Below are 25392 nucleotides of genomic sequence, written 5' to 3'. Positions count from 1 at the left end.
AACTTATTTTTCCAGTGCCTCCTTTGATTGACCAAGGAATTCAGCCTATATGTGTGCAACCTGAGTAATGCACTCCAATGATGACAGATCCACGTTTTGTCCTGGATAGAACCTGTCTCAGGACCAGAAATCTTGTACCTAGAGTGCTTATAATGTAGACTCTATTGCTCTGTAGTGATTTTGATTTTATGATTTACAGGGTGTAAAGCACTAATGAAAGAAAACTGGGCATTTGAATGGATCATTTTAATTTAAATACTATAAAAAAATAGACCCACAACTATCCATGAACAAATAATTGCAAATTGTTTAATAATTTTTGAGGCAATTGGATATTTAGACAGACAAGTTTTCAAACAAAGGCCCACATATGACTAGGTTTTGCTCTCAAAGTTAGTGTAACTATGGAGAGAATACACACAGACATATGCCTGGTAATGGTGACTGATGTGGTCTTGGACAGAGAGGAGTGGGAGAGACACTGTCGGAGATGCATCTATTGCAGCATTTCTATGTACTCTTCCTAAACAGAGTTATTTTTTCCTGTTACTGCTACAAAGACTGGTCCTGGTACATCTTGATTTACCTGATCTTATTTGACAGGGTGGGGGTAACCCACCTGCAGATATTTCTCATCTGTATTTGACTCTTGAAATGTCAAGGCAGGAAACACATTCTGCAAAGCAGTTCTTTGGTTTCCTCCTTCTCACTTTTGAACATGTGTAACAGTTACAAAGCTCATTGCATCAATAAGAGAGGGAGTTTGTGTCAGGATCAATAAATGAACAAAAAAAATTATTAATCCTACAATGAGTTTTAGGGCATGGTCAAATAGTAAAACAAATATTTCTTCAGCAGTCTTTTAGGCCTGAGCTTTGCTGAGTAAGATGTTGGATGCTTTGGTGGAACTACCATGAGAATTGATCAAGTCAGGTCAAAAAGATTGCAATTTTGGCATTCTTTTGAATTTCAATTTTTAGGGATTACTTTTAAACTATTTCTGTCTTGATATATGAATGAAACCAACAGTAACAAAAAATGAAAAAAAAAAAAGAGACTTTCCTCCTCTTGCCACAAAACATCCTTCCTGACTCTGAACAAATAACTATTTATAGAGCCAGAAAAGGGAAGAGAAGGCAGAAAGGAAATGAGGGGGAAAAGGAACAAGGAATGAAAATAATCAGTGAATATTTCTTTGGGGAGGTCTGGTAGCAGGCTTTAATACTTGCTTCTACCTCCTTATTTTCCTGAATAAGACAGTTAATGTATTAGATACATGCCCAAATCTCTGAAAAATATGTTTTAATGTTAAGTTAGAACAGGATTTCAATTCTTTAATATTTACACATGCAGTAAATAACATTGACTCCTATTTCAGTGCCACAAAATTGTTTTGCACTGTGGATTTTACAATACCAGATTTCCTAACCTCTTCAATAAAGCATGGCCCTTTGTATAAAAAGAGGAAGAATCCCATGGTATTTAAAATCTCTTTCTTCTGACCTTTCTTAAGGGTACATCTGATTTGCAGCACTGTATAATGTGTTAGCAGCAGCCAAGACTACATCTTGAAAATCATTCAGAATTGATAACGTGTCCCTATGCACATGATCCTCATACACAATTTCCCTTTTCAAAGGAACCTGCTAGGAATTTGAGTTTGCCATTTTAAAACTGACAATAGTGAGGCTGTTTGGTTTTTTTTTTTATTTTGTTCTGGGGCTTTTTAAAGGTTTCAGTGTTCAAAATATTTATAAAATAACAAATTAAGAAGATAATACTACTGTGGGCTACACAGAACAAAGCAGGGGCCAATGCTGCCAAAGCATAAAAGATTCCCTAATCTGTACATCTGAGCCAACTACCTCCGTGACTGTATCTGATAGGCAATATGCACTGCTTCTCCTTTTCCTTTCTTTTTAAAAGAATTTCAATACTCTCTTAAGCTTTCATATGAAAAATGCAGAAGCAGGGCATATATCAAGGATGAAAGGATATGGTAGAAGAAAGACACCTTTCCATTTTTATTGCTAGGATTTCTTTTTTTCTTTTATAAACTTTCTCAGTCACAGGCAGTTACATGAGTATACTGGCAGTCCAGTTCTTTTCAACAGCTTTCATTTGAACTTATCCATAATAGATTTATATGGTCATAGATTCTTCATGCTGAATTTATTCTTTACATTTCTATAAATTAATGCCATTGCTATCAGAGACAGCTCCTGACAATAGACTTCCCTGTTCAGGGCCAGCATTTAATGTTTTGTGTGTACTAGTGAATTCCCCATAAAGGAACTCCACTCTATACAGTATGAGAGCTCAATGCAATACTGAGTTTTCTTCTTCTTCTTAAAAAAAAAAATCACTAGAAGGAACAATTGATGATAGAAAAATGACTAGCTCGACAGCACATAAGATTGTTTTATGAAAACATTTTAGCACTGATAACCACATCTTAGATGCAATCCATAGCTGATGGCAAGCCATCCTTGTATCTGTTCCCACTGCATGTAATTAGCTTCTAACACATATCCACATCATGCGTTTTAAATCTTCCTTTCATCTTTCTACTGCAGTACTGATGTCTCCAACAACGGATTTTTAAGCAAGCGTTTTATGACAGATGCTCTACATAGTCATTTTATATCTGTGGCATCAATAAAGCAATAAAACTTAATTGGTTACTTCAGCACAAAGAAGCATACCTTGAAGCTGTAGATTGACGGACAGGTTCACTGAGGAGGAAAGGAGGGAAGAGATGGTGGGTCAAAGCTGATATTGCTTTATGAATTGCTTCTTAGGGTGCTGGCTTGGCAATCGCTGCTACTAGAGGAATCTTACCTCATTTAGTTTGGTAATGCTGGCATACCTGTGATGTGCCTAGCCATACCAGGACAGTTGAGCACTGCTGGGTCAGAGATTCCAAGGTTTAGGTTCTCTCTGGCTAGTCACAGACTTCCAGCAAAACATTTAAGCACTTCAGCACATTAAAAACCTTGTTACTATAGGTGAGTCAATGGGACTTCAATCCTAAAGTATGCTGTGGGTGATGATAAGCAGAAGAGTGTTGTAATGGTTGAATCTAAGCCCCTAAATCCCTTGTTTCGTTTTTTTTTCTTGAAGCTAACAGACTTCCACAGTTCTTTCAGAAAGGCTCTGCGATCGTTTGTGTAAAGATCATGTTGATACACAAGAGCAGTCCTTGCTGTTCAAACAAATATGAGGAAGATGGTTACATGCAAAAATAGCATTCAGTGCATGCTCTGAACTCCTCCAGATCACAGAATGCAGCATTGTTATAATTTTGCAAATATCCATAGCATGGTCTCTGACTGAAACCAAAACAAAGCAAAGCAAACCCAGGAAATTTATATTCTGAATCATGGAAGGAAATCAGTCTTTCAATGAGTCTATATCATCTCATCCTCAACTTTTGTTCTTATGTTAATAGATTAACAGAATTTTATTATTTCCTGTTCATTTCTTGAGAAATAAGATGAAAATGTGGGTAGAACCAAGATGATTTAGAGATAGTAATTAGAAAGTTCAATGCTCATTAACTTATGACTACAGTTTATGGATATTTCTTGTCTCCAATAATCTGCTAATTTAAGTCACATATTATTCAGCAATGTTATTTGGTTTATGAGGGGGCTTCTACAAAAGTTAAGGTTAAAGGTAGACTTTTCATGCTAAGTTAAAACATATCCTGTTGCAGATGAATAAAGATTTATTTTTTGGCAAACTGCAGCTGGGAAAATTGCTCACAGAGTCCTGAACTTCTATGACACTTACTCCATCTCTGACCTCAAGCATCACCTGTTTTCACAATGCCTTCTCACTACTTTTGTTTATTGGTGTGTGCATTCAGTGCACTTGAGCAATGTCAGAGTGATTGAGCTCAGCAAGAAGACCTGAAAGGAAACAGCTGTCTCTAGTCTAACAGAGGGGACAGCATGGGCTGGAAGTGCAATGATTCACTTCCCTGCTGCTTGCGTGGGCCACAGGAACTATAGGGGAAGACTAAACAGGACCCCAACCACTGCTGTGGTCAACTTGATTTCTTCCTCACTCATTTCCCTCATGTTTCTCCCTATCCCTTCCTCCCACCAGCCCAGTCTACTACTGGCTTGCAATGGGGAGCTGGATGATAATGCAGATCCTCAACCCTGCTGGAGCCTCTGCAAGTCTGTGGCTCTCCTGAAGGGCTCAGAAGTTCAGCAGATGTTGCTAGCATTGTGGGCTTTCTGAAGGCCCTGGATGGGAATGAATCAAGATCTTGGCTTCATGCCCATTTTTAACGGCAATTGCTTCAGGGTCTTTGCACCAGCTAGCTTTTTCGTGCACACCCATGTGATGTTTAGTGGAACGACACTGATATTGCTCTATAAACTTCTGGAAAAAAATACTTTTGCAAGGCTTGCTTATGGAAAAGGCACAGATGAGAAAGTATTAAAAAGCATGTAGATCTCTATGTATCTGTCAGTGAGAAATGCAGAAGCATTTTAGTCAATGGCTTCTGACGCTCTGTACTCTTACCCTGCCCCACAACACTCCCAAACAAGTATTCTCTTCAGCTGTGCAGTTCTTCCAAAGCAAAACCTTTAAAATTAGAAAGCACAGGTCAGGGCTTGATTTCATTACTGTGAACAGGACCAGAGGCTGTGATGTTATTCTGCAACCATCTGAATAACTAGATAAAATTGATGGTTTCCTTATGGTTTGATTAGATTTTGTGTCAGTTCTTACAGTGACAGATTTAGAGAAAAGAAATAAAAAGACAATGCAATTTAAAAATCAATAGTGTGGTGGGAAGGCAATGCAGACTGGGAAGTTTTGCATAGTGGATAATATTGTATTGCAATGTTTAATTTCTCCTTTTATCCTTTTATATTTATTAACATTTAAACAGATTTCTAGGGATTTTTATCTTTCATAATGACTACAGTCCTTTTGCTGAGCTCATTTCCATTACACAATGTTATTTCAGCTGCTAGGCAAGGAGATAATGTGCCCTTCATTAAAAATAGCTAGGAAGAGGAGAGTAGCATACCCCCTCCCCCTCCTCAACAAGCATTTCTCATCTTATCTTTTTTTTTTCTCTCTTTTTCTTTTTTTTTTTTTTTCCCCTTATTACGCTACTCAGATCTTTTGTCTGTGGAGAAGTTTGATTCTGCCTTAATCCAAATGGCCAGTTCAATGTATTTTAATCCAATTAAACAATTCAAACTATTCTGGGTGTCATAATCCATTTCTTAATCCAATTAGCTGTTGTCCTCCTGACTGTGGGTGAGGAATTTGCAGAGCAGAGGCTGTTGTTTGTTTTCAGTTTCAAAATGCAACATCATGTTGTAAGCCAGTTTAGACTGTTTCCCTTGTAACCCAAACAAGGAATGAGAATGAGAGATGTCAGCAGTGTTTGCATCCTTCCTGGGTTTGATCTATTTAGTCTATTTATCAATAATTAAAATTAGTAGGACTTGATTCTCATGATCAAATTGGATTTGTCTCTTTGATATTTTCTTTTCATGAAACTGGCAGAAATGACTTGTAAATTTAGCTGGTTTAGCTTGGGGTGCTCAGCTTGAGAAGGTTCAAGGCTTCTCTGTATTTTATGAAAATCAGACCCCTTTTAAGGAAATGCAAAGTGACTCTCTCAGTTCCATAATCAGTCATGAAAATCTTGCCCTTTGTATTTTGCCTTTTCAAGCTAGTAGGCTGAGCAGTTCATCCAGGGAAATGCAAGCTTGGATCTTATTGAAACATTCCAATTACTTTCCTGTCTGAATAAGCCTAGAATATTTATGAACATATATTGTAATTTCAGCATTATGATAAATTCTCAGCATTGAATACTAACTTTCCAAGTAATATTTAATTTTTCCTTTTACCTAACATGGAAAAAAAGGTGAGATTTTCAGAGTTCACATATTATGGAGCTACTGACTCTGTGATCTATAGTCTAAATTATCATAGCGGACCCAGTCTTTCCAGGGCTTGCTCTGTTAAATCCTATTCAGCTTTAAGGCAGCTGCACTTTCCAGTTTGCTTTTCCTTTAGACAAGTCGTACAATCTGATCTGAAAATAACTTGAAGTCCTTTTTTATGAAAAATCAGAGGAAGAGTTAAGTTGCTTTTGGGCTGTTAAAAGCTCTTCTCCACATACTAAATCTATGCTGTAAATCTGTACTTGAAACATGAATCAAAAACTGTCTGAAGTGTACACCTCAGCAATACATACTTCTTTTACAAATATTTCCGTGATTCTGAAACCAAAGGATATATGTCTTTACTTTGCTATAGTGAGATTTAAAAGTAAATTTGAATCTTCTTTTTTTTTTAACCAGCATAAAACCCCACAATATTATCTATATGCCAAAGTAAGAAAAAACCCACCACCAACAAAACAAAAAACCACAAAACAACAAAACACGCTTAGCAGAGAAAAAAAAGATTACTGTGAGCAGGCAAAATAAAAATTCCCTCTCAGAACTGTAACAAACAGGCTACTTTTCTATCTTATTGGCATACTTTCTGTGGATATTACATTGATATCTTTTCATCATGAATCTAAGTCATGTAAAAGGGTTGGACATGTGGAATATTTATTCACGCAAAGCTGATCATGCAACTAGTGAATTTACCAACAAAAGTGAAAACATTACATGAAATCATCAATTTACAAATAAAAATAGGCTGTTTCATCAAAATTGTTTTGATGTCAATAGAGAATTGATTAGGTACTAAATCTATTTGATATCTAAACCAGGATTCTCCAGGGAGCTGAAGGTGCTAACATGTTAGGCACCTTCATGGATCTTGAACAGTGGTCATGTTTCTTGAGGATTATACCAGTGGTCTGTAAGGATACTGGAGACTTGCTGGAGTGATAAAGGGTGAAGTTCATCTCCAGATTCAGATTCATAAATCAGATATCTGCATAGATGTCTATGAGCTGTAGACCTGCATCTACCTGTAGACTGGTCTCAATATATATAGCAGAGATAATTACAAAGACTATTGGACAGAACATAATGTGCAAGTAAGAAATTGAAGTTCAAATATGGAATGTGCCTTTTTGGCCACTGCTTTGTAGTGATGTTTACATGAAGCTGCTCCATTTCTTTCAGATCATACAGTGTCCTTCTGCATTGCTGAAGCTTCATAAACAAGTTATTTTCAAGAAGAATGTACAAGGACACAGTAATGGAGGTTAGCTGCAGCTATGAATTTTATGAACAGTTTGATGGAAACCACATTAAATGGCAACATCAACCCACAAATCAGCTTTGCAATGTTGTTACTCCGATCTGGTGTTGAGGGTGATTCACTGTGAATTTGCTTTTCATGGCCACCATTTCATGCAGTGTCATTTATCAGCATACCAGCCACTTGTGCTGCAAGAAACTCTGGCATTTTGTTTTAACAGTGTTAACAACTAACATTTTTGCAATGCTGCTCATGTTAGCAAAGTAAATACTGCAAATAACATCACAAATCCTACAATAATTGCCCTTTTTGTAATGTGCCTGTTCACTGTGCTATCACCAAAGTCATAAAGCTGTCACATCCTCACATGTGTTCTGTCTTAGAACAGCAGCACAATTTCTATATGGACCCAAATGGGTCAAAATCCATGTAAAGGTGATCCACAAGCAGAGGAAGAGCTGGACGGTACAAGGAAGAGTCCCCTTATTCACAGGATAAAGAAAATTCTCTCTTGAGACTTATGCCTGAGAGAGGTATATTAGGAAAAGTAAAGATGTGTTAGCTAAAATGAAATATAGAGCCTTGAAATCTTTTTCCTTATTTTGACAAAGTAGTAGTATCCTAGTATCCTGTGGCTCCTGTAGTCTGAATGAATGTAGTCCTTTTCAGATCATTGACTGTCCCCTGGCTTGCAGTTCTCCCATGGGAAGGCTGGGTCTAAAACAGGGTTGGACCCTGTTATTCCCATTTCTCTGAGGCCAGGGCAAGGTAATATATCATAGAGTCATAGAATCATAGAATGGCCTAGGTTGCTAGGGACCTTAAAGATCATCTAGTTGCAAACCCCCATGCCATGGACAGGGATACCTTTCACCAGGCCAGGTTGCCCAGAGCCCCATCTAACCTGGCCTTTAACACTTGCAGGGATGGAGCATCCATAAATTCTCTGTGTAACATTTTCCAGTGCCTCACAACTCTCAAAGTAATTATTTTTTTCCTCATATCTAATCTAAACCTACTCTGCTTCAGTTTGAGATCATTCCCTCTTTTCCTGCTCATGAAAAAAGTCCCTCTCCATCTTTTCTGTAGGCTCTCTTCAGGTATTGGAAAGCCATCCCGAAGCCTTGTGTTTTTCAGGATAAACAATTCCAATTCTCTCAGCCTTTCCTCATGGGGAGATGCTCCATCTCTCTGATTAACTTGGCGGCCCTTCTCTGGACTGGCTCCCAGAGGTTGATGTTCTTCCTGTGCCGGGGACCCCAGAGCTCAATATGGGACTCCAGGTGGGGTCTAACCAGAGTAGGGTAGAGGGGCAGAATCACCTTCCTCAAACTGCTGATTAAAAAAAGGTCACCAAAAGCCTTCTAGAAGTGTGATTTATTTAGAAGAAAAGCATATAAAAACCCCGTTAAACATTTAAACCACTAAATGTGCATATATTTGTATGAATCTTTTCCCTACAGCTTGCTACATCCTCATCCTGGAAAGGCACCAATATCTTAGAAGACTCTTTCCATAGAATCTGTTTCTTTCTTTTTCTCCCTCTGCTTAACCCTTCAGTCTGTTTCCCTAGCTATGTTATGAGAAGCATCCTATCCTTTCTTCTCAGGAGACTTTTAACTACTCATTAGCCTTTACATTTTCAAGTTCTGAACTTGGAAAAATAAATGTACATCTTCTTAGTAGACAGGATGCCATGTCCTTGAGGTTAATAATTTTTCCCATTATTTTTTGGAGATCTGGCGTAAGTATTTGTTCTGGGAAACCAAGTGTTGCTTCCTAATTAGTTTTCTATGAATCCCATGGTAACCTAAATCAATATACTTACAAAGAGAATTCCTGAACTCAGTTGAATATATAAAGCTTTCACTGTAATATTCTTAAAAGTAGTCACATTTTTTGTTCAGTTCTACGAAATGAGATCAAAATAAGTGCATTTCAGCAGAAAACAATGAGGCTTTTTTTTTATCCTTTGAAGGCAGCATTGTATTCCTCTTCTGTGAAAAGAGAGTTGATGACCTTGTCACAGCCCCTTGCTGTAGAATAGGGCCCCTTTGCACTGTCAGTGGAAATATGTGTGTTTGGATCCAGAGGTCCCAGGTTTCATTCCTACTGCTGATAATTTATCTTTGCTTACACTGGTATAGCTTACTCTTTCCATACCTCGAGATGCATATGAGGAGAATCTTTAAAGTTTCAAAGCAAACAAAACTGAACAACATTCATTTTTAAATCTTTAATTCTTATGAAAATCATTAAAAAAACCACAGGAGATTTTTAGTGGAAGAGCAGAATCTACATGATAAGAATAGCCCTGGAAAGAACCACATGCTTCACCAGTCCACATATAGCAACATACTAAATGTCTAGGTTGTCTAGGTTAGAAAAGTCTCCAAGACATCTACTAGGGCATTCCTACAGGATGTCTAAGAGGTGTGTAGACTACAAAACTTGAAACTCAACACATTACCTGAATGGAAAGACCAAGCCCCTTAATTATAAAATATTCAAGAAAGAACACAAAAAATAGGAAGAAAACCTCTAAAATCAAGGAATTATTTAATTCCTGCAATTTGAATTCTTTGTATAATTTTTAGAGAGCCTGAGGCTGGTGGGAAGAGGTAATATGAAAAATAGTCATATTGTTGTTTAATAAGTATTTTAACCAAAGCATTATCCAAAAGAGTTACATTCCTATATTACAACACTTTGAGCTTGATTAAGGTGCCTAAACATAAATGTCTAGGCTTCCTAAGAAGCCTTGGGATATAGAAGATGTCTATGGGCTGTGCACAAATGACAGAAGAGTAGATGAGACCAGGAAATGCTTCTCAACTGGCAGCTGGAGGATATGTAGGATACTTCAAATGACATATAATAGATATTAAGTTACATCTAGGATATTTATATCTGATATATGTATATATAACATACTAAGTTTAATTGAAAAATGTAATTGAGTCCTTTATGTCCTGTTGGTAAAATAAGAGAAATAAAAAATATACAGAATGTTAAAGAAATATATATCTTTATAGACCTGTTGCTGGAACAAGTGGAATCACTTCCTCATATTTCAAAAGAAACTAAGCCAGTGTCTAACATGGTTGAATAAATAATAAGAAACATAAATAGTTCACTAGCTTTCCTGAGCCATGCACAATGCCCAGATCATAATTGGTTTTCCACACTTCTCTCAACTTAAAATTAAATTTTTTTGCCGTATTTTTATTTAACTAATGAAACATGCTTTTAACAATGTCATTTGGTTGTGTGACATTGATGCTGGATATTCAGAATTTAACTTTTTCTGTGATGTTGGTAAGCCCTCCCACGTTGGATGACCAAGCAAGTGTAGAAAAGTCAACAAAGCTATTAATCTTTCAGGCAAAGATTGGAGAGATTAAATACAGCAGAGAAGACTAGAGAATTTGAGCAGTTTTTTCTTGCTTTCAGCTGTAAAGTGTGTTCAGAGACATGATATTATGGATAGTTGTGAATAGAAGGCTTCTACAGAAAATAGCATGAAGGTGTTCCCCAAGCAGTTGCAATCACCACTAACTCTGCCAGTGAGGATGTAAGCAAAAGAAATTGGGGGGGATCATAGCTGGGGCAGGTGACCCAGACTGACTAAAGGGTTATTCCACAGCATAGAACATCATGCCCAGTATATAAACTGAGGGGAGTTACCCAGAAAAGGTGTGGATCCGGGCTTGGGAACAGGGGTGTGGCATCGGTCAGTGTTTGGTGAGCAATTACATTGTGCATCACTTGTTTTTCCTTTTTTTATTACAATTATTATTATCATTTATCATTATTACTGTATTTTACTTTATTTTCAATTATTAAACTGCTATTATCTCAACATACAAGTTGTACTTTGATTCTCCTCCCCGTTCCACCGGGGTGGGGTTGGAAAAGAGATGGGGGTTGAGCCTGTGTGGTGCCTTATTTCCAGTTGGGCTTAAACCACAATAGAGAGGGAAAAAAAAATAAAAAGTCCACATATTCCTGTCCTAATGGCTGCTCTCTGGGCCAGGTGAAAGCCTCTAAAGGTGGAAAGAGGAGGCAATTGCTTCAGGAAAAGAGCCCAAATAAAAATCTGACAAAATCTTCTAAATCTGAAGAATTGATATAGGCTGAAGATATGTCCAAAATAGCAAATTTTAAAACATTGGAAGAGTTCTTGGGAAGTGGACTGTTTTGAATGCAATATTAAGATGTTAGCCCAGTCTCTGGCATGGTTAGCTAGTTAAGATGAGCCAGACACCATTCTAAATAAGCAGTTTCAGTGTGGAAAATTTGCAATTTAGAGACCATCAGAAATGAACAGAGTTGGGGTAGATCCTAAGAAATGCTGAGTTCAGTCAGATTGGGGATCCATCTTGTACGCTATACTGTCTCTTTTATGTTTATTCAACAAAGACAAGTTGACAAGGGATAAAAACTGATAAAAAGAAAGCATCTATCACACCTTTCACAGAATATGTGAGAGCTTGGGGTAGAGAGAGAAGAGTATATATGGTTATGTCTCTGCTTGTTTAATGAAAAATCCACAGAGTATAATAAACCTCATTTCCATGAAATTAGCATACGAGTAAGGCTTTGTAGGATCTAAGAAAGGCACTTTGTTTGAACACATAGGGTATCAAAATTCTCATTTTAAATCTTTAATTAACTTTTCCCCCTCTTCATTATCAGTCACTTATTTCAGCTATTCATAGCCTCAATAAGCTTCCTCTGCTGGCTAAGAGATAAGACATTTAAGAAATATAAAGTCAAAGTCTGTGTTGCTTTTATTGTTACTGCATTTGAATTTGACCAGAATGCTTTAGGTTTTTTTATCAAAGATTTGAGTGAACAGAGTACTAAGGCTGCCTCGGTTATATACTTCCTGGGAATGAAGAATATGTAGTCGCTGAATGAAAGCTGGATAAACATGCATAAACTGAGATTTTAATGTCATATAATGCATAAAAAATTTCTCTGGTTATTGTTTTATATTCGCACAAAATCTCTCAGGGTGTTCTATTAACACATGCAATCTTGGAGTGAAATTGAGGAAGTCTAGGAAGTTATTGTCATATGACTATTGGTGTGTAGCAGTCATCATCATGGCTAGGCTTCGCGAACGAAGATTTGGGAAGGCTCTATCCACATTTGCTACAGGCACGTTGGTGGCTTATGAGGCCAATACGTGACAGACATATCCGATTGCAAAAGGCACAGCAGAAAGAGTCCTTAGATGGTGTATTCTGCAATACACGGTTCTTTCTGCGTTGCCTTTTTTCCTCGAGAGTGATCCTGTGTGTGTTCTCAAAGGAGACAGCTGTGTTATAGATGGTGTGTCTCCAGGCCTCCCGATTTGAGGCCAGAGTAGACCAGTTGTGGTGATCAATATGGCCAAGGCTGAGATGTTGTTTCAGGGAGTCCTTGTATCTTTTCTTCGGGGCTCCTCTCATGCGGCAGCCAGTGGCAAGTTCACCATAGAGCAGGGTCTTAGGTCTACATTCGATACCGTACTGATGGAAGCCTATTCAATCTAAGGCGACTGAAGGCCCACACCAAGACCTTAAACCATCTTGTCCGGGAGCTGCTTTATGCTGATGATGCCACCCTTGTTGCCCACACAGAAGCAGCCCTGCAGCGTTTAACATCCTGCTTTGCAGATGCTGCTGAGCTCTTTGTATAGCAGTACCTGAAAAAAAACCCCCAATGTTCATGTTAATTTTGGTAACTCATGTACACTCTCCTAGCAAGTAGATACTGTAATCTACACAATGGTTTTTGTATACAAAAACCCCTTGTTCACTATATCTTGTTGTTCATTTCCTTACTTACTCCATGTCTATTATAATTTACAAGTCTGATTTACTAACTTACAGTGTAGACATGTAATATTTTTAGTCTTGAAAATCCTGAAGACCCCTTGGAGAACTGAAGAAAATTGTAAATGTCACAGTTAGACAACCCCAAATGTCCTGACTTGGTAAAATCCTGGAAGATTACAGTAGTCAGATGGAGAAAAATGCAAGTACAGGATTTGACTTCAGGGTGGCTGTGAGCTATGATTGTCAGGAAGGCAAACTGAGGTCTAGGATATGTTGTGAAAAGTATTTCCAGGAGAAGTGGAGAAGTACTAGTACCAGTGTAGCATTCATCATATGCTACAGTGGTGGAAATAAACTAAACAGGACCAAGACACAGGCCAAACAATGATGTGTGATCATCCCTACTTTAAATTGCTAGTATAGCCCTTGCGTGTTTTTCATTTAGGCCCATTTGCACTTTCCTAGGCAGTGCCTGACCATGGCTTAGGGGATAATGTGGGCTGGGAACCATTCTCAGGACAATGTTGAAAACCAGGGGAGTGCTTGCCTGTGTAGAAGCAAACCATGCCACATCAACCAACATCCCTCCCATACAGCTTGTTTACCAATACAGGTGTGGCCATCTCAGTGAAATTAATTCCTTAATTTAGATTAAATGCTTCTGATCATCTGAGTCAGGAAAGAGATGCATTCAGATACCCTACCGAGAAGAGATACTGGGATGACCAAGGAATTTCAGAATTTAGTTTACAAAAAAGAAGATTGAGGGAGCTTAACTTGTTTAACTTCACAAGAAGCTTTCCTGAAATGAGTGCACATCAGAGAAGGAAAAGATGTATTTTCAGTGAAGAATAGTATTGGTATAAGAACAAATAAGAGATGGTGCCCACAAACATAATTTTCACACAAATTGAAAATTGTAGGAAGTTTTTTTTCTACTCTGTGTCAGAGTGAATGCTTATGTGAATCAGGTTTCCATTTGGAACATTGGACAGAAGCTAAACTTTAGGTTCAAAATGGAAAATGGGCTGCGATTGCACAGTTGAATTGGTACTTGAAATAAATGTCTGGATTAAGTTAACTGAATGATTTCTTCCAGTTTTCAACTCCATGTTATTGGATATTAAAACAATTGGTCAGTGTACGAATTTTTAAGATTAATTTTTGAGGCAATATGTTGAGTAATCTTCCACATTTAGACTCAGAAAAGTCAGTTTAAATTTTGACAACAGTAAAATTAATAGTTCTTTGTAATAATTTTGGAAATGCAGTTACAACTTCTATAAATATGATTTTTAAATTCTACTTAACAATAAATTCTTTCCTTGTTTTACCAACTGCTGAGAATTCAGCATGACCCAAGTAAAATACACGAATAACTTCACAATTGGTAATTTCTCTACACAATTTAAAAGTATATTTCTAAAAACCTCTTCCCTCTCAGTTCTGATTTTTGTCCTACATTTGATTTTGATCAACAATGCAGACAAGTATTGTAACTAGGGATTATGCATTAATGAAATGGGATGAAAGATAGTTTTTAAAATAAAAGTCTTTACCATGACCTTCTCTACCCTCAGGTTTTCAAACACTGTGCATGATCAGGAAGTCCAATAATTTATTTTCAGCTCAAACTCAGAGGGTGAAGAGAACCTCTTCGCCTTGGAAGAAACCTCAGTTGAATCCGGTATTGGAATGGGAGGACAATTTTAGCAAAGGAATAAATGAGCACAGTTTTAAATTCAGATGAATAATGTATAGTTCTAGTCAAAATTACCAAACGTGCCTATTGTTAGAAAACAGACAGTGCAATAATCCCTTGTTTATGGAAAATTGGCACATGCAGTATGTAGCTTATGACATAATTTATAGAGTTTTCTGTGGAGTCCTGGTAATTATTACTGAACTATTCATTATTGCTGTCATTTGGAATGTTAATGAATTTAAATCCAGCTTGTTGAAATGCAAAAACAACCACAAAAAATCTTTTGGTTTTGGGCAATTCTGCACTCACTGAAGCCAATGGAAATGTTCCTGCTAATGTCAAGTAATACTAGATCTATCTGATCCATCTGAATGTGGCTCCATCGTTGATTTTATGCCTGCTGTATTCCTGTTTAACTCCATGATGTCTTTAGTAGCTTACCTGTGTCATGGTCTATGGCAGCATCCATAGGCCTGCCTCGTCCCTGGGTAGTACCTGAAAGGAGGCTACAAAAAAGGTATTTACAGCAGCACTATTTACAAGTGCCAGTACAAGGGGGAAAACTGAAAGAGGGTAAGTTTAGGTTAGATATGAGGAAAAAATTATTTACTATGAGGGTGGTGAGGCATTGGAACAGGTTGCCCAGAGAGGGTATGGATGTTTCATCCCTGGAAGAACTCAAGGCCAGGTTGGACGGAGCTCTGAGCAACCTGGTCTAGTGGAAGGTATCCCTGTCCATGGCAGGGTGGTTGGAGCTGGATTATTTTTAAGGTCCCTTCCAGCCCAGATCATTCTGTGATTCTCTGATTCCACGGTTATCAAAGCTTTAACAAAGCTTAACGTGTAGAAATATTTGGTCACTCACCAAAGGGTCTCAGTCCAACCGTTGTGGACAATGTAATGAGGGTATGGAGAATATCTCAATTTCCTAATCTCCTCAAAAATTAAAAGTATTGGTGACTTCTACAGCACAGTGAAGTGCAGCTGGACCATGTGAATGAAGGCACACTGTAGCCCCCTTACAGGGGTGGTGTAAATGCCTGTTTTCCTGTGGGCCAGGAGAACAACCACTCTAGCAGCATGGTGAGAACTGATGGGTTTTGTTTGTTTGTTTGTTTCTGGGTTTAGTTTTTGTTTGTTTGTTTGGTTTGATTTTTTTGTTCTGCCTTTTTTTTTTTACTGCAGGAGTTAGTATCATCCTAGGATGCATAATGAGAAAGTTTTAACTAAGTGCCAAAATGTAGCATTTAAGAGCTAAGTAAAATATTGATGACTGTAATACCTTGTTGTTACATCCTGCTTTCAACTTACTGCTGGAAAGAAAATGTATTTTAAAAGGCAAATCATGTTTTCAATAAAAGACCTACAAAAAATATTTTATGGTAAAAATCCCTCCATTTATTTAGCTTGCACAATAGGTATTTAAGAGGCAACTTAGTTACAAAGTGACTCCACAAGGATAGCATATCTGTTAATAGGAGACTCTTTGACCCTGCAGACACAGACAGTAAAATGTACTCTCAACAGTTGAAAATCAAAGGTAGAGCAATTTAGACTGAAAATAATGTGCATATTTTAAAATCAAGAATGTGCTTAACTATCAGGGCAGCTTGCCAATGGACATGTAGATTTTTTCTTTCTTCATGTTGTCAAGTAAGATGGCACATGTCCAAACACACATGCTAATTCAAATTGCATATAGCTGGCACTGAACGTGGAAATTACTGAATGAGGTTTTATGACTTGTTTTACTGAGAATGGCAGATCCTGTTGTGCTTTTTGCCCTTAACTCTAATACTCTGAAAATAAGCTTTTTTTGTAATCTGGCTGATAACATTAGTCATATTTACATCATTTGTCATAACGATTGTCATATCTTTATAGCTTCATAATAACACAATTTCAGTTGCCAAACTGAAAAAAAAAAAAAGATAAGTAGCTACAATTCTCTTCCCTTCTCATTTTCTTTGTTACTCGGGGCTCAGCACTAAAGTATTCATATATTTTCCAGTGCAGTGAAAAACATGGCTGTCAGCCTTTGAACATCTGTTCTGAACAGTTTATTTTTATATTCCCTCTGCACCAGGGAAAGTGTGTTCAGTGTCTTAGTTTTGTTAAGTAATTTTTTTTTATTTTTTTTTTTTTTAGTAGAAAGAGGGAGGAAGAGGAAGTTTCTTAGTGAGAAGTATTTTTGAGGGCTTTTTGATTCTCTCTTAGTATTCATGTTGCTTAACACTGGTATAATGAATAGTTTGAGTCTTATGTTGTATATGCTGAATAAAGCAGTTAGGTTTATAAAATCCTAGGTTTTGGCCCTAAATTCCATCATCTTGGATTATTCCCTTCCCAAGAAAAGTTGACTCTGACACAGAATTGCCTGGATAATAAACTGTGGCCAGGTATGAGTGGGATTCTCTAGATCACATGGGAAATATTACATCAAAACCACCGTGCAGAAAAGGACCTTTGGGCAAGGAGTTGAACATAAGCCAGGGCGAGCATTGTAGAACTTAAGGCTGACAGTGTATGGGCTGCACTAGAGCCAGTCATGGGAGGTGATTATTCTCTGTTGTCTATCCAGCATTTATGAGGTTGCACCTGAATTACTCTGTCTAGTTTGGGACTGCCTATTATAAGAAAGATGTTGAAGAAACAAGAGGCTGAGGAGGCTGGGTTTGACCCACTTGGAGAAGACCATGAGGAAAACACAACTGTTGTGTTTAGCTAAACTAATTGGGTGGTTACAGAGAAGGTAGAATCAAATTTCTCAGAGGTTTATACAATGAAAGGATAAGACTCAATGGTTAAAACCTGCAAAAAGCGAAATGCACTTTAGTCATAAGAAAAAAATCACCACGAATGTTGTCAAAGACTCAACTAGGTAACACAGAAGGGTTTTGAAATCTCTGTCCTTGGAGATACACAAAATTTGACTGGACAAGGGATGAGCAACTGACCCAACTTTGAACCTGGACAAGCTCTGACCTGAAGTTGAACTAGATGACCTTCTCAGGTCTCTTCCAGCTTAAACTACTTTACAAATCCAAATACAAGAGTGTCCAAACATAATCATAAGGTGAATCACAACTCACTTGTTGAAGACTATTTGGAGTTGGAGCATGTACAGAAGCAACTTGGTCTGGCCCATAAAATATCATTTAGATATGATTATAGGCAAAGGGTAGGGAGTCCATTATATTAGACCAAACTGCTAACAAGTTATCAAATCTGGTTTTCATCATAAAACTTCATGAAGACCTTTCCATTCATGACCTTCATGTATGGTGTATCCTAAAGGAAGGAATCAAGACCTTGAACTTCTTTAGATAGTCATAGAAAGGTAAGAAAAAGCCTGGGGGATATATCTGATATGTTTCCAGTGGACTGCACTGTTGAAATGAGATGTAGCATTTTTTCGTAGCTGAATTTCTTTAAGTACTGAAACAGTATGACCATTTATATTGAATGCTGAATCACTGCAGTCTAAATGAGAAAGGACAAAAGCATGAATAACCGAGGCCAGGTCACTGCCTTCCAGGAAATACTCTTTTAGCCAGCTGGAAAGAAAGCTTTTCTGATGGTTGCTGTTATGTAAGCCCTGAGAAGCAGTGAATAATGCGATGTGCTTGCAAAGATTTAAGGCCAGAGTGAGCCATCAGATCAAGTATTTTGAACTGCTACTGGCAGTTTTCCTCACATAATTTGTTTTTTTTGGGTTTTCGGGTTTTTGGTTTTTTGTTTGGTTTTTTTTTAGAATGGCATAAGATATTAAATTGAAAATATTAGAATTGATAATTAATAATAATAATTAATACTTTAAAAAAATTCTTCACAATGGTCAACTTGTTCTGTAAACCTGCAGTAAACCATCCTCATTGTTATCATCCAATCTTTAACCTCAAATTTCAATTTGCCTAACTTTAGCTTTACAACACGGATTCTTTTATATCTTTTTTGTTACATTAAAAAGCCTGGTAACATTCATAATCGTCTTCTTCTGAAGGTACTTCCTCAAGTCTTTTCTCAATCTCCTTTCTTTAAATCTTTCAGTAGGTGACTATTTCTACACTTCTCAAACAGTTTCATAGGTTTTTTTGAATATTCTTTAACTTTAAAAATCCTTTGATTGTGAATATGAGATCATCTCATTTATTAATTGCATCCTACTAACAGTTTTACTCCAGATACTATCATGTGTTTGCACAATTTGAATATCTCCCTCACAGGAGTAAAGTGTTTGTCATTTCCTTTTTTTCCAGCCATGAATCATGTCATCCATTTATGGTAAATTTTTAATGGGAATTTGCATTGGATTGTTATTCTCAAGTATTTTCTGTGTCATTGGTTACCAGGTTAGAGCCCCTCATTCTGTAAGTGTGGAGTTCTTTTCCCTGTTGCTCCGTGACATTGATTTCTATTAAAAAAATAAATTATGAGAGCAGTCCCCCAAGCAATTCAGCTAGCTCTGACTTCAACATCCTGCTGATCTCATTTACTGCCATACCAAAAAATATATGGACATTTTCAAGGTATTTTTATAACCAAGTACTTCACAGTGACTTTGAGGCCGTTACAGAAGAGGATGATTAGTGTCCTCCACACTCTGTATCCAGGTGGAACCTCAGTGAAAACAAATGTCTTTGGTGGCTATTGCTCACTGGGAACTGTGAGCTGACACTTATCAACAATTAATGCTAAATGAATGAAATATTAATTATTTTAGCACATGTTAGTGATGTTGTTTTGCATGATGTTAATATTTTGACTTAATGACACACAGTCCATAATGGTTACCAAATCTAAGGGAGTGTTAATGTGTTAATGTGGTGTGATGGATTGAGGACCTCTTTAATCCAGCGCTGCATAAGTTGGTTTGAGAAAAAAAGCAGAATGGTGCTGTACCTTGCCTAATTAGTCCTTCTAAGAGGGGTGCTGATCAGAATGGGTGTGGAGTTATACAAATACATCTATGAAACTGGTACTGGAGTCCATTCGACTGACTGGGAATCAAGGATATGTATGGATGTAACATCTGCACATGACTTTTATCAACCAAAATTTTAATACTATTAAAGTTAGATAAACTGGAAAAAACTATTTTGTTTTTCATACAATCAGTTTAGTTGATTGAATCCTGAGCAAGATTTTCTGGGACTTCTGCTGAGACTTAAGACCAACTGACTAACCTGGTTTTAGCTGTATCATTCTTCCTTACTATTTGTTATGTTGACATTGTCTTAGCTATTTTGAGGCTTCCTGGCATTTTCTAAATGTATGTATGAATATATATATATATATATATATATGCAATCTTTATTGTAAATTAATATCAATGATCCACAAATTTCCTTAACCAGCATTTATGTGACCCTCTGATGCAAATTTTCTAGGCCTCCTGATTCAGAAATGTTTATCATAAGTAGATGTTATCTAACTTGTTCCTAAGACTTATTAATAATAGCCTAGAAATTACTTCCCGGTCCTTATATGGTATGAATGCAGTACTCTTCTTCTTTCCAAGTATAGAGACACAGTGTTTACTCAGAACTTCTGTTCTTTCCATATCATCATTGACAATTTTACAATCTTCATTTGGTAATGGACCTTTATACAATTTATTTTGTTCCCAATGCACTTCCAATTTTTTTCAAACGTCTTTAGCTCTGCTAGTCTGTATATTCCACTGTTCCGCTATACTACTTTTGGCAACTCATAACTCTTATTTTGTTAACCATTTACCTTTATTTCTCCAGATATTTTCCTTAAAATTTTGTGCTCTTGTCCTTGCCAGTGAACGAAGAAAAGATTCTAGCTAAGGTAATTTCCATTTTTAACAGTGACACTGACCAGAGGTTTTTATTCATTTTTTGCCTGTCACCATTTTTCCTTCTAATTGGTATTTTCATTAGTTTCTTCAGATTTTGAATATAAACTAGTTTGGAGTATTATGAATTTTCCTTATATATCTATGTTTGGGGTAGTGTTTGATCTTACTGGATGTGAGATCATGATCCCCAGTTTCTAGGCAACCATTAAGGCCCAATACCATGGTTATTCAGCTTTATCTGGCACAATGAAGTCCAAAATTAACTTACCTTTTCTTGCTGTAATTCCTCGTGCATTATGAAATCATCATGCATATTTCTAGGGATTCTTTAGAAGTTTCAGTACCAGCTATATGAGATCACCAGTCTGTATTTCTTACATTCAAGTTCCTGTAAGAGCAAGATATTCTTGCACATGATCAGCAGATACTCAGGAAGAAACATATTCCTATAATGTAGAGGACAGCTACAGACAGTGGCAGGTTCTTTTTGTAAGGTATGTTAGGTAGAACATTGATCTATGTGCTTGCATGATCCTTGGGTTTTGAATCACCAATAAACCTTAAACAGATAACAGTACTTTTAATGGAGAATTCAGCCTCTATGATTTCATTAACCATTCTACCATTATAAAACAAATTGTGCCAATTATTTGATGCATCTCAACAAACTGTGACAATACCAATTATATCAAGTTTCTTCTATGTCATTGAGTGCTTATAATTCTCTTATTGTTTTCCCATTCTTACATGGAGTCTGTAATAACGACTTCCAAATACAGTTGTCAAGTACATATTTGTTTCAATATATGCTGCACCGTGCTGAAAATTAGGCATCTGGTTTATTTACATTGTTCTCCATTGTTGTTCTCTGCTTGCCTTAGTGCTGAAAACATCTGAAAACAGAAAATATAAGGAATTTCCTTATCATCGACATCTTAAATCATGTTTAGAGTCAAGTCTAAATATGAAATTCTCATATTTTTTCTGCTGCTGAGGTCAGGACTTTCCTTGCAAAACCAAGATCCATTGCATTTGCCTGGATTTCCCTTGTTTCCTTTCTGAGTGCTTCAATCTATTTCAAAACAGAGGGGTTCTTTTGTCTTTTATGGCTGAGCATCCATACTTCTCTTCAGTGACTTTTCACTTTTGTTGAATTAAGGATGTTGGCACTTCAGCATCCATATGGGCCTCCATACAGGACTTCTGATAGGATGATCTGCCCATGTGGGCTGGGAAGCTCGTATACTGTTAACTACTTCATCCTACCAAAAACAGTGAAGTATTTGGTTACATCAGGGGAAGTGCACTGAACATTATGGAAGATCTTAGTCAGAGATCAAATTAAATCATCAGCATGACTTCCTTGAAATAATATAGCCTGTACTACTTCGTATCACACAGAAGTAAACTTGCAGCATATTTGTTGCTACCAATGACACAGAGTTCTAAAGATATTATCTGAAATGAAGACCCCAAACGAGTGTTAACACCAAGAGAAGTTAACTTACCACAGATAGTAATAATTCATTAAAAAGGGAAATGGAAATCAATAGTGTTGCCTCAAAGCACAGAAGATGGCACTGCAGACTAGATGCTTAAAATGTTCTATTTCTTCTGTCTTATAAGTAATCACTGGTGTTATAAATCCAGAAGAACTTCCTATTATTTCTCATTTCTAAGCCTCTGTTCATACAGAAGTGAATAACACTATTCTGCACTTTTAGTATATGAAGTCCTTAAAAGTAGTGCCACCAAATCAGAAACCTGGTGAAGATCTGGCATGATGGCTCTTACTGCTTGTTGAAACTGAATAGCTATAAATACTTGTGACATAGTAGCTTACTTAAATAAATTTTATATAAATGTTTTGATGATACACACTAAAAATTTTTTGATTGTTCAGATTAATCTGAAAATGACTAGTTTATTTTGGCTGGATGATTTTCTCTACAGAAGAATGACCAAAGGCTTCTTTGGGAATTACAGTCTGCTTCAGGAATATTATTGGTAAATATTAATCTACAATAGATTTCTATTGAACCATAGAATGAAAACTGATTTTTAACAGGATATTTAATTATCCTATATAAATTTCCTGAGGGTATGGAGGAAGAAGTTTGCACAATTACCAAATGGAGAAATTATAAAATCACCATATGGAACCCCTATAATGATACATGTAGCGCATTCATGGGAAATGGCTTGATTAAAACAGCCTCTGAAGCTCAATGAACATTAGATCTAAATCCTGTCTTTTCTTCTGGCTACTTGACTGAAAGAGTCCTTGAATTGATGGTGATAGGAACCACTTTTAAAAATATAAATCCACATTCTGTGAGAGGTGAGTGTATAAATGTGTATAGTACAAAGATAGGGAAGGTCGAGAAGTGTGATGATCTTCTTGTCTTGTTGCCCTGAACTGGTTTTCCTCCCATATAAAACTCTTAAACTTTCAGTTTACTGTGGTGAAACTGAAAAGTTTCATCATGTCCACGGTGGAAAAACAATGGTGGGAAAAGGGAAAAGAGTAGTTCTTTATTTCTTTAATACATTCTAATCTTGTGTAAAGGCCATAATATAGAACATTGCAAAAATACCAGGAGTGGGTGAGTGTTATCAGCCCCTCGTGGTCTTCCCCTCCATCACCATGACTTGTGCTCTTTTGGTGGAGTAGAAAACACATTTTTATCCTCTCAAAGGGAGGGAGGGAGTTTTTTCCTGCTCCACCCACAGCACTTGCATGCTCTATTTCCCCCCAACACGCACTCCTGTGACATCCTCTAGTCTGTGTAGCCAGTACTCACAGCCTCTGTTTCTCCACTGTTTGTGCCAGTTCTTTGGCATGGCCACACTGATTTCACTGTTCAGCATTGTAGGTAGTAGTCACACCACTTAAAGTTCATCTCCTTTTTCATGGTTCATTAATGCTTTTTGTCCTGAAGATCACAGGTCTCACTTTCTGAGTTGAAAGATGGATGCCACAAGAATTACTAGGTAACGGAAAGCAGATCTGCTCTCAAAATTCTCTCTTGAAAGGTGAGGTGAAGAGGTTGAGCATCTAAACAGTGATCTGAAGCATTTTCAAGGCAATAATAAAACCCAAGAGAAAGCAAATGCACAAAAGTTGTGCGAGTACTTGACACCTTCCTTTTTCCATTATTGAAAGTCTGCTCATTTTCCACGAGAGGTGGTGTAAATATCAGCCATAATTACATTCATGCTACTAGCCTTGACATTCAAGTTAATCTGAAAAACACTCATTTTTCTATACTACCTTATGTAACCAGAACTCAGATGCAATGATGGTTCACTGTCAGGTTTTGTTCTACTGTGTTTCAGTGCAGAGTATTACTTGACAGCTGTGAAAATGTTGGCTTGCCCTTTGTCTTACAAAGGAAAGTATTAGAAGAGCCTGACATTTGTCAAATGAAACTCTTATCGGTATGACCTATTTTTAGGTATCCTTTGAAACCTTATGATAAGTACCTGGAAAATAATGATCCTTCTGTTTCATGAGAGAACATTCAGAAATGGCTTATTAGAAAAGATAGACTCAGGGCCAGAAACATCCTGGCAGTGTGTTGTGATAAGTTGCAAGCTTAAGGTTCTATAAAATGGTTTAATTTTTAGGAGCCATTTTAGAAAACCAAAAAGATGCTGTGAAGCAAGCTGTATACAACTGTGTGACTGGGGAAAATCTTACCCCACAACTCAATTTGGGTAAGCTTCTTGCTAAATTTAAATTTATCTTCAATAGATATCATTCATTATTTTAAATATACAACTATTTGCCTGCAGATAAACAATGCCTAGCTTTTGGGAACTTTTAGATAAGGCAGATATTTAGCAGAGTGCTTCACAGAAGACCTGTGAGGGGCAGAGTCATATAAATTGTCATAGCAATTTTATTATAAGTGTATTATAAAGATATATGTATATAGAATAGTTAAGCAAGTGTAAATCTGGGAAATAAGTAGTGTTGGATGTACAGTATTTTCCCTTTCTATTACCTGCAATCATGTCACCTTGTAAATAGGATGAAGAAAGGAAAGAGGATTTCTTTTGTCAAAAGGACTGGGTCACAGGGAGCAATTTACTAGGAGAAACTTTGGGTTTAGTGCTAGTACCAATACTCAAGGTATTAGATAACTGCATGTACACTTGAGGAATTTTGTGTTCAGAGATCCCAAACCATATCAAATGGTGATCAGAGATCAGTGATCAGTTAGTATAAGCAAACCAGAGGTGTATGGTATGGGTGTTGTTGGTCATAGAATCTTAGGATGGTTTAGGTTGGAAGAGACCTTAAAGATCATCTAGCTCCAGCCTCCTTTCCATGGAGAAGGATACTTTCACTAAACTATGTTTCTCAGAAACTCGTTCAACCTGGCCTTGAACACTTCCAGGAATGGGTAATCCACAACTTCTCCGGGCAACCTGTTCCAGTGCCTCACCACCATCACAGTAAAAAAATTCTTCCTAACATCTGATCTAAATTTCTCCACTTTTAGTTTAAAACCATTCCCCCTTGGCCTATCACTATCTGCCTATGGAAAAAATGCCCTCCTTCTTTTTATAAGCTCCCTTTAAGTGCTGGAAGGTGTTATATGATCTCCTCTGAGCCTTCTTTTCTCCAGGCTGAACAATCACAGCTTTCTCAGCCTGTCGTGATAGGAGAGGTGCTTCAACCCTCTGATAGTCTTTGTGGACTCCTCTGGACATTCTCTAACAGGTCCATATTTTTCTTGTGCTGAGAACCCCAGAGCTGGATGCAACACTTCAGGTTGGGTCTCAAGAGGGCAGAGTAGAGGGGCAGTCAGAAA

Source organism: Pseudopipra pipra, chromosome 3, assembly GCF_036250125.1.
Source record: "Pseudopipra pipra isolate bDixPip1 chromosome 3, bDixPip1.hap1, whole genome shotgun sequence".
Lineage (NCBI taxonomy): Eukaryota > Metazoa > Chordata > Aves > Passeriformes > Pipridae > Pseudopipra > Pseudopipra pipra.
The sequence above is the reverse complement of the archived record's forward strand: the minus strand, read 5'-3'. Positions refer to the sequence as shown.